Source organism: Chiloscyllium plagiosum, chromosome 6 (genome assembly GCF_004010195.1).
Source record: "Chiloscyllium plagiosum isolate BGI_BamShark_2017 chromosome 6, ASM401019v2, whole genome shotgun sequence".
NCBI lineage: Eukaryota > Metazoa > Chordata > Chondrichthyes > Orectolobiformes > Hemiscylliidae > Chiloscyllium > Chiloscyllium plagiosum.
The window spans coordinates 44,047,744-44,064,050 of record NC_057715.1 but is presented as its reverse complement, the minus strand read 5'-3'; the positions used below and the strand labels follow the sequence as shown (position 1 = coordinate 44,064,050).

At 43.2% G+C, this 16,307-nt stretch overlaps 1 protein-coding gene across 2 annotated transcripts in view; it reads right to left on the bottom strand.

The window, feature by feature from the left end:
• The window catches only part of LOC122550548 (glypican-6-like), a 1,024,831-nt gene that overhangs the window by 930,718 nt on the left and 77,806 nt on the right, over positions 1 to 16,307 (bottom strand). Inside the window, exon 1 of one of the 2 annotated variants that reach the window (XM_043691450.1) lies at positions 7,614 to 7,733. The exons of the other annotated variant lie outside the window; for it this stretch is intronic. The gene's annotated coding sequence lies outside the window, so the exon portion shown is untranslated. Of the gene's footprint in view, positions 1 to 7,613; positions 7,734 to 16,307 lie in introns of those variants that run through there. 2 annotated transcript variants of the gene reach the window in all.

Sequence of the window (16,307 nt, the reverse complement as noted above, 5' to 3'; positions counted from 1 at the left end):
TAGACTTAATTGATTTGTGGGATTTGACTCTATGTCCTCAGAGCATTAACCTGCATCTCAAGAACACTAGCACAGTGATAAAACCACTAATGTCACCACCTCCCATTTCTGAGTAATCCTAAAGGATGACTCCTCTGAACACCATGAAGCTTCTTGAAATATGCTCTGGAAACACTTGGCATGAAGAACTTGGGTAATCAAGTGACTCAAAAGGAATGATTGGCTTACAAATGATGCAGTTGTCAATAACACTCTGTCACTGAATGGCATTTCTATCAACATTGATTATATTCCCTACAGTGTGGAAACACCCCTTTGGCCCAACAAGTTCACACTGATCCTCCGAATAGGCAATTTAGCATGACCAATTCACCTAGCCTGCACATCTTTGGATTGTGGGAGGAAACCCCACAGGCACAATGAGAATGTGTAAACTTCACACAGACAGTAGTCCAAGGCATGAATTGAACCCGGGTCCCTGGTGCTGTGAGGCAATAGTGCTAACCGCTGAGCCACTGTGCCACCCCAATTGGACTCAGGACCTTCAAAGTAACCTCAACTAGTGTTGGAATTGAATCCATGTTACTGGTATTACTAACCAATCATCCAGTCAAATGAGCTAACGTTTTCTTCCAAGTCACAAATGGCAGAGGTCCTTTAAAAATCTTCATTTCTATATTATAACCTGTGTTGTACAGAAGTGTTGAAATCAAAAACAATTTGCATTTATGTAGTGTCTGTAATGTAGCAATAGATCCCAAATATCAAAGAGTTGTAATCAAACAAAAAGCAAGCATCTGTCAAAAGGACAATCGAAGAATGGATGACCAAAACATGCGAAGAGTTGTGTTTGAGGGTAGCCTTAAAGGACAAAAAGATCAAGAGGACAAAATGTGTTTGGTAATGGAGGAAGCAGTGGATATGAATGAATGAATATGGTGAGAAATCAAGATTTCTGAGCATGGAACCCAGATAGCGACAACATGGCCATCAATGGTGCAGTAAGCAATGGGATAGACACTAAATGGCTGGAATAAGTGGGATAGAGAATTTAGGGTGAAGGGCTGTGAGACAGAAACCATTATAAAGAGTCATCTAGACTCAAAAGGTTAGCTTGCTCTCTCCATGGATGCTTTTTGACCTCCTGTGATCTGCAGCATTTGTTGTTTCCATTTTGACACCAGTGGGGTGAAAACTGTGAACTGATTTTTAAAAATAACATAAGAATAAATATGTTATCAGTTTGGTGGATCAGAACCAATCTGAGTCAACAGGGCGATAGGTTAGCTGAGTTCGATGTAGAAAAATACATGGGAAGCAGCGTGGCCTCAAGTTTATTCAGATGGAAAATGTAAAGTTAAGCAGGAACGAAATGGAATAGTCAAGTTCAGAATTAAGTGCAGGCTTTAGTGACTGTTGGTTGGAGATTAGACTGAGGTGGGCTATGATGTGAAGGTGGAGTAAGCAGTCCTTTCTACTGGATGTTAAAGCTTCACTCAACTGAATTTTCTCAGTTTTCACAGTGGAAGACATCAGCAACATATCAGAACTTCAAGAGAGCCGGGAGCTGAGGTAAGTGTAGTGGCCATCATTAAGCAAAAGGCCTTGGGAAAGGTGAAAGACCTGAAGATGGATAAATCACCCGGACCAGAGTTCTGAAGAAGATAGCTAAGGGGATTGTACGGGCATTGATGGTAATTTTTCAGGAATCACTGGAGTTAGAGGGGGTCCCAGAGAACTGGAAAATGTTGAATGTAGTACCTCTATTTAAGCAGGGAGGGAGGTAGAAGACTATAGGCTGGTTAGCCTGACCTCAGTCATTGTTAAAATTTTACAGTTCATTATTAAGGATGCGATTGTGGCATGCATGGAAGTGCAAGGTTAAAATTGGGCAGAATCATCACAGCTTCATCAATGGGAGGTCATACCTGACAAATAGAGTCATAAAGGGAAACACCATGGAAATACACCGTTGTCTGTGCTGACCAGATTTCCTTAACTGAATTAGTCTAATTTGCCTGCATTTGACCCATAGCCCTCTAGACCTTTCCTATCCATATACATGCTAAATAACTTCTAAATGTTGTAATTGTACCTGCCTCTACCACTTCCTTTGGCAGCTTATTCCATACATGCACCACACTCTGTGCGAAAAAGTTGCCCCTTAGGTCCCTTTTAAATCTTTCCCATCTCACCTTAAACCTATGGCTTCTAGTTTTGGACTCCCCTACCCTGGGGAAAAGAACTTGGTAATTCACCTTATCTATGCCCCTCATGATTTTATAAACCTCGATGAGGTCACCCTTCAGCTTCCAATCTTCCACTGTAAAAAGTCTCAGCTTATCGAGCCATTCCTTACAACTGAAATTTTCCAGTGTCTGTGACATCCTTATAAATCTTTTTTGCATCCTTTCCAGTTTAATAACATCCTTCCTATAGCAGGGTGACCAGAATTGGATGCAGTACTCCCAATGTGGCCTTAGCAATGTCATGTACAGTTGTAACATGGCATCCTAACTCTCTATTAGAATTCTTTGATCAAGTTAGACAAAGGAGTGGTAGTGGACATCATCTACTTGGATTTCCAGAAGCTTTGACAAGATGCTGCACAGAGACTGCTAAATAAGATAACACACCATCATGTCAGGAGTAAAGTACTGATATGGACAGAGGATTGGCTAACTGGTAGAAAGCAGAAAGTATGGATAAAGGTGTCTATTTTAGGATGGTAGCTAATGGCTAATGGAAGTCTGCAGGAGTCAGTGTTGGGACCACACTGTGGTCACGTGACACATTAATGGTCTGGGGAAAGAAACTGAGGGCATTTGTTGGTAAGTTTGCAGATGACACAGAAGTAGGTGGGGAGTCAGTTAGTGTTGAGGAAGTGGGGAGACTGCAGAGGATATGCTAGGCAAATGGGCAAAGAAGTAACAGATCAAATATAATGTAGTAAATTGTGAGGTTATATATTGTGGTAGGAAGAACAGAGGCATAGACTAATTGTTAAATAGTGAAAGGCTTTGGGAATCTGAAATGCAAAGAGATTTGGGAGTCTTAACTTGGAATTCTTTTAAGGTTAACATGCACATTTACTTGGCGGTTAGGAAGGCAAATGCAATGTTGGCATTCATTCCAAGAGGGCTAGAAAACAAGAACAGAGATGTACTGCTGAGACTGTATAAAGCTATGGTCAGACCACATTTGGAAAATGTGAGCAGTTTTGAGCCCTTTATCTAAGTAATGCTGGCATTGGACAGGTTCAGAGGTGGTTAACAAGAATAACCCCAGGGATGAAGGGCTTGTCATATGAGATGTAGTTCAGAAATCTGGGTCTGGGACAGAGTTTAGAAGGACCAGGGAGTTGATGTTTGGAACTCATGTCACAAAGGTCTTTGAAGGCCAAGTCATTGAGTATATATAAGGAAGAGATAAATAGTTTATTGATTGGTAAGGGGATCAGGAATTATGGGGAGAAGGCAGGAGATTTGGGTTGGGCAATGTAGCCATAATCAAATGGAAGAGCAGACTCACTGGGCTCAATGGCCTAATTCTGCTCCTATATTTTTTGGTCTTATAGTCATATAACGTAGAACAATGCAGTACAGAAGCAAACCTTTGGGCCACAATGTCTGTACCGACCATGATGCCATTCTAAACTAATCTCGCATGATGTCTGCTGTTCCCTGCCTGTTCAGGTGCCTTTCTAAATGCCTCTTAAACTGTACTACTGCATCTACTTCCACCATTTCCCCAGGCCACATTCCAGTCACCTACCACACTCTGTGTAAAAACCTTGCTTCACATAACTCCTTTTCCTCCATCACCTTAAATCTATGGCTGCTAGTATTTAACACTTCCACCTTGGGGTAAAAATAACATCAACTATCCACCCTAAACATGTCTCTCATAATTTTATATACCTTTATCAGGTCACCCCTCAACCTCCAACATTCGAACAAAAACAGTCTCTTGTTCAACCTATCCTATTGGAGCTAATACACTCCAATCCAGGCCACAGGGGAGGCAATGGCCTAGTGGTATTATTGCTGGAGAGTTAATCCAGAGACCCAGGTAATCTGGGTATGAATCCTGCCATGGCAGATGGAGGAATTTGAACTCAATAAAAAAAATCTGGAATTAAGAGTCTGATGATAATCATGAATCCATTGCCGATTGTTGGAAAAACCTATCTGATTCACTAATGTCTTTTAGGGAAGGAAACTGCTCTCCTTACTTGATCTGGCTTACATGTGACTCCAGACCCACAACAATGTGGTTGAGTCTTAACTACCCTCTGGGCAATTAAAGATAGGCAATAAATGCTGTCGAGCCAGTGATGCCCACATCCCAGGAACAAATAATCCTTGTAATAACTCTTTTGCACAATATTCAAAATCTCAACATCCTTCCTGTAGTGGATCAACCAAAACTGCATACTAGATTCCAAATATGGCCAAACTAAAGTTTTATACAGCTGCAACATGACTTGCCAATGTTTACACTCAATGTCTCAACTGATGAAGGCAAGTATGCTGTATGCTTTCTATAACTCCTTATGCACTAGTGTTGCCGCTTTCAGGGAGCAGAGTCCTCTGTATGTCAATGCCCCATATATACTATTTACTGCATACTTTCCTCTTGCATTTAACATTCTAAACTATAAAGATCTCTATCAATTCACCAGTAATCTCTTCCCTGCCTCCCTGAATACCTTGGAATGGATTGCATCAGACCATGAGGACTTAACTGCCTGAATGCTTTTCCAAGACTCCCAGCACTTCTTTCTCCTTAATATCGATGTGCCCTCAAATATCAACATACCCCTCCCTAATCTGACCATCATCCACGTCCTTCTTGTTGGTGAATACCAATGTCATTCAATAAGGACCCCACCCATTTTCTCTACCATCAGACATAAATTCTCTCGTGCACCTTGAGTGCACCAACCCTTTCCTGGCTACCCTTTTGCTCCTAATCTACATGTTAAATGCCCTAAAATGCTCCATAATTCTACTTGCCAAGTATATCTTGTGGCCCATTTCAGCTCTCCTAATTCTTTGTCTAAGCTCTTTCTTCCTTCCTTTATGTTCCTCAAGGGCCTTAAACATTACATGTGATTCATTTTGCTTTTTGACAAAACTTGCAATATCTCTTGCCATCCAGAGTTCATGAATTGTCATCTTTATCTTTCATCCTCACAGAAACATGCTGGTCCTGAACTCTGATCAACTGGCTGTTATAAAACTCATACATGTCAGATGTGGATTTACCCTCAAATAGACACCCTCCAATCTAATTTCTATAGTTTTTGTCTAATACTGTTATAATTAGCCTTCGTCCAATTTAGGATTTTCATTCAAGGACCAGTTTTATTCTATCCATGACTATCATAACACTGTTCCCAAAATGCTGTTCCTTCTGAAACTTCTGAAAAAATGTATGCGGCTCATTCTTTAGTACATCTGGTACGGTCCCTTCCCTAATTCAACTATCTACGTATTGTTTCAAGAAACCATTCTGGATGCCCTGACCAAGTTCTGCCCCAACTAAGCTCCTAAGACTAACAGGGTCCCAATTAATATTAGTAAGCTAAAATCACTTAACCACAACAACCCTGTTGTTTTAACATCTTGCCTTCATCTGCTGACATATTTGTTTCTCCCTTTGATCTGGAGGAAGTGGGAGGATTCAAAGGAGACGTTGTTGAGGGTGAGGACCAGTTCAGCCAAATGAATGAGAGTGTCGGTGGAAGGGTACTGTTGGGGATGTCAGGAGAGTAAGAAATGGAGGGCTTGGAGGCCCTGGTCATGGCAGATGGAGGTGTAGAGGGATTGGATATCCATGGTGAAGATGAGGCGTTGGGGGCCCCTCCCACTCAGCCGAGGACATAGAGGTCCTGGGCCTCCTTCAAACCCACTCCCTCACCACCTGAGGCCTGGAGGAAGAATGCCTCATCTTCCACCTCGGAACACTTCAACCCCAGGGCATCAATGTGGACTTCATCAGTTTCCTCATTTCCCCTTCTCCCACCTCACCCCAGCTCCAAACTTCCAGCTCAGCACTGTCCCCATGACTTGTCCTACCTGCCTATCTTTCTTTCCATATTCCTGATGAAGGGCTTTTGCCTGAAACGTCGATTTTCCTGCTCCTCCGATGCTGCCTGAACTGCTGTGCTTTTCCAGCACTACTCTAATCTAGAATCTGAATTCTATCCATGCAGCCTCAGTGGATGAGTCCACTCTTAGTTCAACTGATTCTCCTAATCAGTAATGTAACTCCTTCATCCCATTTACATGTCTCTCTATCATGCCTGGGAACATCTACACCATGGAACTTTGATCTGCCAGTCCTGCCCTTCACTTAACCAAGTTTCCATAATGGCTACAACATCTTGGTTCCATGTACAAATCCAAGCTCTAAACCAATCTGCCTTACCTGTTATACTCCTTGCATTAAAATAAATATATTTCAGACTGCCAGTCCCATTGTGTTCATTTACCTGACCTATTTGTTCTTCCTATTAGACTTATTCTGACTTAGGTAAAAACAATGACTGCAGATGCTGGAAACCAGATTCTGGATCAGTGGTGCTGGAAGAGCACAGCAATTCAGGCAGCATCCGAGGACAGGCAAAATTGACGTTTCGGGCAAAAGCCCTTCATCAGGAATAAAGGCAGAGAGCCTGAAGCGTGGAGAGACTTAACCTCTACATTCTCCTCAATCAATGCACATGCTGACCTACTATTGTAGTTCCAAACCCCATATTACTAGTTTAAACTCTCCTAAGTAGCATTAGTAAACCTCCCTGCAAGGTTATTGGTGCTCCTCCAATTTTGGTGCAACCAACCTTCTTGCATAGATCTATCTTGTCCTGGAAGAAATACCAAAGACCCAGACAACTGAAACTATCCCTCCTACATCAGCTCTCTAACCACACATTCAACCCTCTCATCTTCCTAGTTCTGGCCTCACTAGCACATGGCACAGGGAGTAATCTCATGATTACAATCCTCAAGGTGTTGGTTTTCAACCTTCTACCTAACTCCCTGAATTTCCTTTGCAGGACCTCATCTCTCTTCCTGCCTCTGTCATTAGTACTAATTCAAATAACAACCTCTGGCTGCTTCACCAATCTCGCTCCCCCCCCCCCCCCCCCCCCCCCCCCCCCCCCCGCCCCTTTTCAGACTGTCCTGTTTCTGCTTAGAGTTATCCTTGTCCCTGGCACCAGGGAGGCAATTACATCACCCTGCTGTCTCATCCACAGTCAAAGAAAAATCTATCTGTCCCCTAACTATAGAGTCCTCTATCACTGCCACTCACCTACACTGCATTGCGGTGAATATCAAGGCTTTGAATATACAGTCATAGAGATTTTCAGCATGGAAACAGACCCTTCAGTTCAACCTGTCCATGCCGACCAAATATCACAACCCAATCTATCTTGGACACTGACAAATAAAGCTTTCATATAATGATGGAAATTGAGAAATAACAACTCACCCAGGCTCCTTCGATAGTACCTTCCAAACCCACTGCCACTACTATCTAGAAGGACAAAAGCAGCAGATACAAGGAAACAATCCCACCTGCAAGCTCTCCTCCAAGCCACTCACCACTTTGTCTTGGAGATATATCATCAGTCCTTCAGTGTTGCTGTGTCAAAATCCTGGAACTCACTTCCTAATGTGATACTCAGTTGCCAACACCACAAAGACTGCAGCGATTGAAGAAGGCAGCTCACCACCATCTTCTCAAGAGTAATTTGGAAATGGAAACAAATGCTGACAACACATTCTATGAATAGAGTAAAAATAGTAACAGAGAGAAGGGAGGAAAAAAAAACCAACACAACAACATCAGAGTTGCAAAATGGCCTGGGCTGCTTCATAGAAGCATGAAGTGCCACAAATTGATGTCAAGTCAGATAAAGATACACTAGGGAATCTGATCAAATCTTTGGTCAAAGTGGTAAGGTTTAAGGATTGTACAGAGAATAGAGAAACAAAGAGGTCAAGAGAGGGAATGCCAGAGCTTAGTAAGCAACCGGCTTAAAGCATAACCGCAAATAGAAGATGAGATTGAGGATGTCCAATATAATAATAGAACTAAAGAATATTTCATCAATAGTAAGTGGTGAAACCATGGAGGAATTTAAATAGAGGGATGAATATTTTAAAAACAATGCATTGCATGACCAAAAGCCAATATAGATCATGGTGAACCTGGGCACAGGTAAACATACGTCGAAACAAATGTGGATGTGAACATCAGAATTTTAAATGAAATCAAGTTTAGAGAAGAGCACAGTAGTCGGGAGTTTAGGGGCCAAAGTGGTTCGTTTGTTGTGTGGAATGGCAGCCTATGCTGGAGAGTTTGGAAGGAACAAAACAGGGGTGAGGGGTTCAGCAGCAGATAGACTGAAATGGGCTGAGATTCAGAATTAGATTTTGCAGGGGTGATAGTAGGCAGTCTTAGAAATTTTGAGGATATGGAGTTAGAGCTCTGATCATAAAGAAACAATATAGAGAAGGGGGACACAAAAACCTAAATGATGGTAAAAAGTGATTTTTCACGCCCTCAGTCCATCAGCAGCAATAATATTTGAGAATTGCGGACGTTAACAAGTTCAGTAATGGTGTTACAAATTTTCCCTTCAATTAGCTGCTTCTGTTTTATATTTCAATTTGCAAGTGTTTTGAAGAGGCCTGTTGGTTGGCTCAGAGTTTGTCTTTAATAGATCTGGGATGGTTTTGCCCAGTAATGTGCACTGCTCTGCCGTTATTAGAGAAATATATCCTCTTGAGGACCTGAGGAACAAGTTGTCCTCAACCTACCTGCTGCTGCTATCTTGTGTCTGAGGCAAAATCTGATGGAAAACTGTATGTTAGCTCTTTCTTTCCAGTCCTATATGATCAGACCTGTCAGCAATTCCCGTTCCTTTAAATTCTGCTTTCATACCTTTCGTTCCTTCTTTGGAATGTAACTAAAAAACAATCATGTAAATGGGGGCACTACAGTCAAAACAATCAGAAATACAACAATTGAATTCTTAAGATTTCGAAGAGACAGGAAAAACTACATGGATGGCTGTAAAATCTGTTTTAATTTTACTTCCCTGAGACGGTTATGGGGAGCAACATTTGTTAGCTCAAGGAAACTGGCAAAAGGATTAACCCACATTCTGTTTGCAACCTGCTCAAAATCACACAACATCAGGTTATAGTCCAGCAGGTTTATTTGTAAACACAAGCTTTGGGAGTCTCACTCCTTCTTCAGGAGCCAGTCAGAGAGGAGACATCAGAAGCAGGATTTATAAGTAAAAGATCAAAGGGTCATACAACTGATATGAATGCATTGAACAAACCTAAATTGGTTGTTGAGTCTTTAATCATTTAGAATGGAGATGCAGTTTTGATTGATTAATATGCAAATCCCAGAAATTCTTTCAAGTCACTGGTGTGAGATAATTTGAGATTTTATCAGTATAAAAGAGATGACATCTCAGGTCAGTAATGCATTTTAGGTGTGAGGCCTTGTTGAGAATCTATTTGTGTCTTAACCTGGAGTCAGACTAGTTTTACTTCCAAAGTAGGAATTTATAAAATGCCACATTGACTGACTGTCTACAAATTATGTTAAAAATCACACAACACCAGGTTATAGTCCAACAGGTTTAACTGGAAGCACACTAGCTTTCGGAGCGACGCTCCCTCATCAGGTGGTAGTGGAGGGCTCAATCCTAACACAGAATTTATAGCAAAAATTTACAGTGTGATGTAACTGAAATTATACATTGAAAAATTGATTGTCTTTCATCTGTTAGAATACAGTGATAGTTTCACTTCTTTCATGTGTAAATCACAAAACCTTTTTTTAAAATGTTGCATGCTCGGGTTAGCTGTTAACAATGGTGATAGCTAGACAATATGTTGAGGTTGTTGGCCCCCTGTGTTCTCTGTCTATGCCATGATGTTTAGATTGATTCTAATCTAAAAAGTGAGATAACGGAATTTTACATAAATTCATGCAGTTTTTGAGCTCAGAGTTCTACATGAATGCATGCAGTTTTGGAGCAAAGTACAATGTAACCCTGCAAGTACAAATTCAGCCCACAAAATATGTGTGTGCATGTGGTTCTTTGTCTGTCTATGTGTGTGTGTCTGTCTGGGTTGGGGGTTGTGAGTGTGAGAAAGTGTATGTGTGTGTGTAGTGAGTGCAGAGTGTCTGAACTTAGTTATCAGCCTCTGTTCGGCCACTTTCCTCTGCTGCCTGTCCCGAAGTCCACCTTGGAGGATGGTCACCCGAAGGTCCGAGGCTGAATGTCCCGGACCACTGAAGTGTTCCCCAACTGGGAGGGAACCCTCCTGTCTGTTGATTGTTGTGCGATGCCCATTCATCCGTTGTCGTAGCCTTTGCTCGGTTTCCCCAATGTACCATGCCTCCGGGCATCCTTGCCTGCAACGTAAAGGTAGACAACGTTGGCTGAGTCACATGAGTACCTGCCATGTACAAGGTGGGAGGTGTCCCCACGCATAATGGTGGTATCTATGTCCACACTCTGACACGTCTTGCAACGTCTACCGTGACAGGGTTGTACGGAGTTGTCCTGAGAGCCGGGCAGCTTGCTACGAACAATGATCTGTTTGAGGTTTGGCAGTTGTTTAAAGGCAAGTAGTGGAGGTGTGGGGAAGGTCTTGGTGAGGTGCTCATCCTCATTGATAATGTGTTGCAGGTCTCGAAGAACATGGCGTAATTTTTCATCTCCTGGAAACTACTGAACAACGAAGGGTACCCTGCCGGTTGCAGCACGTGTCTGTCTCCTGAGGAAGTCATTACAGTTTCTTGCTGTGGCACGTCGGAAATGGCAGTCGATGAGTTGAGCATCGTACCCCGTTCTTGTGAGGACATCCTTGAGTACTTCTAGGTGTCCGTCACATTCTTCCTCATCTGAGCAGATCCGGTGTATGCATAGGGCTTGTCCATAGGGGATGGCTGTTTTAATATGTTTTGGCTGGAAGCTGGAGAAGTGTAGTATTGTGAGTTGTCTGTGGGTTTGCATTAGAGTGTGGTGCTGAGGTGTCCATCCTTGATGGAGGCGCATGTGTCCAAGAATGACACAGATAGTCGTGAGTCATCCATGGTGAGTTTGATGGTGGGATGAAACTTGTTGATATCACTGTATAGTTTTATCAGTGACTCCTCGCCATGGGTCCAGAGGAAGAAAATGTCGTCAATGTACCTGGTGTACAAAGTTGGTTGGAGGTCCTGCATAAAGAAGAAATCTTGTTCGAACCTGTGCATAAAACTGTTGGCATATTGGGATGCAAATTTGGTCCCCATGGCTGTTCCATGTATCTGGATGAAGAACTGGTTGTCAAAGGTGAAGACGTTGTGATCAAGGATAAAGCGGATGAGTTTTAGGATGGTGTTTGGAGATTGGCAGTTGCTTGCAGATTGGCAAAGGCTACGACAACAGATGAATGGGCATCACACAACAATCAACAGACAGGAGGGTTCCCTCCCAATTGGGGAACACTTCAGTGATCCAGAACATTCAGCCTCGGACCTTCGGGTCACCCATCCTCCAAGGTGGTCTTCGGGACAGGCAGCAGAGGAAAGTGGCCGAGCAGAGGCTGATAGCTAAGTTCGGTACCCATAGGGAGGGCCTCAACCGGGACCATGGGTTCATGTCACATTACAGGTGACCACCATTGCACTATACACACACACTCTCACACACACACAGGCACTCCTATACACACATACACACGGACAAACATACACACAGATGCGCACACAGACACCCACACACACCCTTACAGACACACACACTCCCGCACTCACACATGCATCCCCTCACAGACTTAAGACACTCTGCACTCACTACACACACATACACTTTCTCACACTCACAATCCACAACCCAGGCAGACACACACACATAGACAGACAAAGACCCACATGCACGCACATATTTTGTGGGCTGAATTTGTACTTGCAGGGTTACATTGTACTTTGCTCAAAAACTGCATGCATTCATGTAGAACTCTGACCTCAAAAACTGCATGAATTTATGTAAAACTCCGTTACCTCACTTTTTAGATTAGAATCAATCTAAACATCATGGCACAGAGAACACAGAGGGCCAACACCTTCAACATATTGTCTAGCTATCACCATTGTTAACAGCTAACCCGAGAATGCAACTTTTTAAAAAAAAGGTTTTGTGATTTACACATGAAAGAAGTGAAACTATCACTGTATTCTAACAGATGAAAGGCCTAATAGACAATCAATTTTTCAATGTATAATTTCAGTTACATCACACTGTAAATTTTTGCTATAAATTCTGTGTTAGGATTGACTTCCACTATCACCTGATGAAGGAGCGTCGCTCCGAAAGCTAGTGTGCTTCCAATTAAACTTGTTGGACTATAACCTGGTGTTGTGTGATTTTTAACTTTGTACACCCCAGTCCAACACCGGCATCTCCAAATCATGACTACAAATTATGTGTTTTTGAACAAAATGGAATGCATCTGCAATACATATCTGCAAATGAAAATTCCCCCCATAGACGTGTGTGTGTGTGCACACGCGCAAGTGTGAAAGAGTATATGTGTGTGCACGCGCGCAAGCGTGAAAGAGTATATGTATGTGCATGTGTGATGTACGTATTTGAGAGAGTCTGTGTGTGAGCATGAGGGTGTATATGTATGTACATGTTTGTGTGTGTCCTTGAAACAGAGCATGTGCGAGTATGAGGGAGTATGTGTGTGTGCATGAGTATAAGTGCATGTGAGTGAGTATCTGTGTGTGTATGAGAGAAAGAGAGCCTGTGTATGAGAGAGGGTCTGTGTATGTGTGAGTATGTGTGCATGTGTGTGAGTGAGTGTGTAAGAGTAGACAGTGTGATAGGGTCACCTGTATTGCAACATGAATCCAAGATCCCGGTTGAGGCTGTCCTCATGGGTACTGAACTTGGTTGTCAGCCTCTGCTCGGTAATTCTGTGTTGTTGTGCTTCCTGAAGTCTGCCTTGGAGGACGTTTAGCCAAAAATCCAAGTCTAAATATCCTTGACTGCTGAGAGGACATATCCTTGTCTGGTGATTGTCGCGTGGTGTCAATTCATCCATTGTCATAGCATCTGCATGGCTCCACCAAAAAAAATGCCTTGGAGCATCCTTGCCCACAGTGTGTAATATTGGCCAAGTCACATAAGTATTTGCCGTGCACGTGGTGGGTGGTGTACCCATGCGTAACGATGATCTGTCATGTCCTGCAGTGGTCGCCATGACATGCTTGTATGGTGCTGCGGCCAATGTTGTCCTGAAGGCTGAGCAGTTTGCTGCGAACAATGGTCTGTTTAAGATTTGGCAGTTGTTTGACAGTGAGAACTGGAGACATAGGGAAGACCTTGGCGAGGTGCTTATTATCACCGTTACGATAAAGTGTTGTAGGCTGCGAAGAACATGCCAGAGTCTCTCCGTTCCTAGGAAGCACTGGACCATGGAGGGTACCCTATCAGTTGTAACCTGTATCGGTAGGAAGTCATTGCAGTTTTTTGCTGCAGCATGTCAGAACTTACGATCAATAAGTTAAGCATCATATCCCATTCTTATGAGAGCGTCTTTCAACACCATTAGATGTCTTTCACGTTCCTCCTCACCTGAACAGATCCTGTGTATGCATAGGACTTGTCCGCAGGGGATGGCTTTTTTAATATGTTTAGATCGGAAGCTAGACAAGTGTAGCATTGTGAGGTAATCCGTGGGCTTGCGGTAGAGTGAGAGACTGAGGTAGGCAAAAGTGAGGACTGCAGATGCTGGAGATCAGAGTCAAGATTAGAGTGGTGCTGGAAAAGCACAGCAGGTCAGGCAATATCCGAGGAGCAGGAAAATCAACGTCTTGAGCAAAAGCCCAGGACTGAGATGTCCGCCCTGCATGGAGATATTTGTGTCCAAGAACGAGACTGATTCTAAAGAGTAGTCCATGGTGAGTACGATGGTGGGATGAAACTTATTGATATCACCATGTTGATCTTACCTCCACAACCCTGGCAACATTGTGCTGTCTACTCATTCTAAAGATTACTGGGTGCAGCCAGTACAAAGAGTGCTGTTCAAAGGCTACATGCAGCAAGTGTGCAAGTCTGTGCAAGGCCAGCTTCACTAAACACTCACCTGTATTGCTTCTCAAGAACCAGCTCTTCTTAAAGCGGAAGCACATTGTACCTGGACCCGATACTGTTTCGAAAAGTGAGTCTAACTGACAAGAGTGAACATAACACACAGGGGAAATGGCTGGCGAAGATACCTTGGGCAGGAAGTGCACAGAGGAGAAGAGATATCTTATAAGCACAGGTTGATTGGACATCAATCCTCCAAATTATGCAAATTTGGGATCAGATAGCCTGTCTGAGTAATGTCAGATCTGGAGTACTGTACTGCAAAACATTCAGTACCCTCACACAAATGGTTAAGGTCAAATATCCTAAGAACTGCATCACTGACATCACACTATGCTGAATGCAGCAAGGGGACGGAAATTATTGCTCAATTGCCAACAGGAGCTATCATTGAAAAGAAACACACAGCTTCACTCCACCATCTCATACCATGACCACACCTACACCTCACAACTTGCACATACTGCTAACTATTCAAATACATTGTGCCACATTCACTAAAGCACTTTCATCTCTCTTGCAGAGATGTTGGTAGACATCTGGAGCTGGATGGCAGGAACAAGCACAGCCATGTCAATACCCAACTGGAGGAAGCCATTTCTGACATTGTTGCTGTGTCATTGTTAAGACTGTAGCTAGCAGAGGGACCCAATCCATCAAATGTGGTGTTACCCATACATCTACCGCCTCGTTCCAGATCCTGCCTTTTTCTCATCCAACACACATTCCAAACTACTAGCTGTAAGTAGTGTTCACAAATACCTACTGCCTTTGCCCCCCTCAATCCATTATAACCCTACCTGTTGCCTTTCTTCTTTCACATATCCAGGGCAACCCCCTCAGAAACTGGTGAAAGAACATGAGATGAAAGAGTGAGATAACAGTGTAGAAGGATCCAGATTCTTACACACAGCTAGCATTACAGATGTCGACATTATACAGCAATTTAGAGGATAAAGGTGAGATCTACACCTGGTGACCGAAAAGACGTTGGGTGGGTATGGCAGCTTGCTGAGAACCAAATTTTCCTTTCCCATTATTGCACCCGTGGGAATACACATGACAGCATTCATAGAATCCCTACAGTGTGGAAACAGGCCATTTCGTCCAACAAGTCCACACTGACCCTCCAAAGAGTAACCCACCTAGACCCAATTCCCTTATCCTATATTTACCCCTGACTAATGCACCTAGCCTACATATCCCTGAATACTATAGGCAATTTAGCATGGTCAATTCACCTAACCTGCACATCTTTGGATTTTGGAAAAAGTGGAGGAAACCATCGCAGACGTGGGGAGAATGTGCAAACTCCACACAGACAGGCACCCAAGGTTCAAATCAAACATGAGCAGCAAGCGGTTTGTACAGAATCCTGGAGCTACAGACTACCGCAACTTTAGAGATATCTAGAAACGACTCAACACTTCAACAATCACAGCAGCAGACTGTCATTCAGCAGCTAACATGATGGCTGCTGATAACTTCTTTAAATACTGCTGGTTCTCCGTGGGGAAAAGGCACTGAATGTTCACTTATCTATGTCACTCATTTCTATATGGTCATCCCTCAGGCTGCAATGTTCCCGGGAAAATAACCCCAGCCTATTCAGTATCTCCCTGTAGCTCATATCTTCCAACCCTCACAACATCCTTGTAAATGTCTTCTGAACCCTTTCAAGGGTCACACATCTTTCAAGGGTCACACATCTAGCAGGGAGACCCGAACGGAATGCAGTATTTCAAAAGTGGCCTAACTAATGTCCTAGGAGAAAGTGAGGACTGCAGATGCTGGAGATCAGAGCTGAAAATGTGTTGTTGGAAAAGCGCAGCAGGTCAGGCAGCATCTAAGGAACAGGAGAATCGACGTTTCGGGCATAAGCCCTTCTTCAGGAATGAGGAAAGTGTGTCCAGCAGGCTAAGATAAAAGGTAGGGAGGAGGGACTTGGGGGAGGGGCGTTGGAAATGCGATAGGTGGAAGGAGGTCAAGGTGAGGGGATGAAAGGTCCACCCCAAACCGTCGACTCTCCTGCTCCTCAGATGCTGTCTGACCTGCTGTGCTTTTTCCAGCACAACACTTTGAGGACTCTGACTCTCCAGCATCTGTAATCCTCACTATC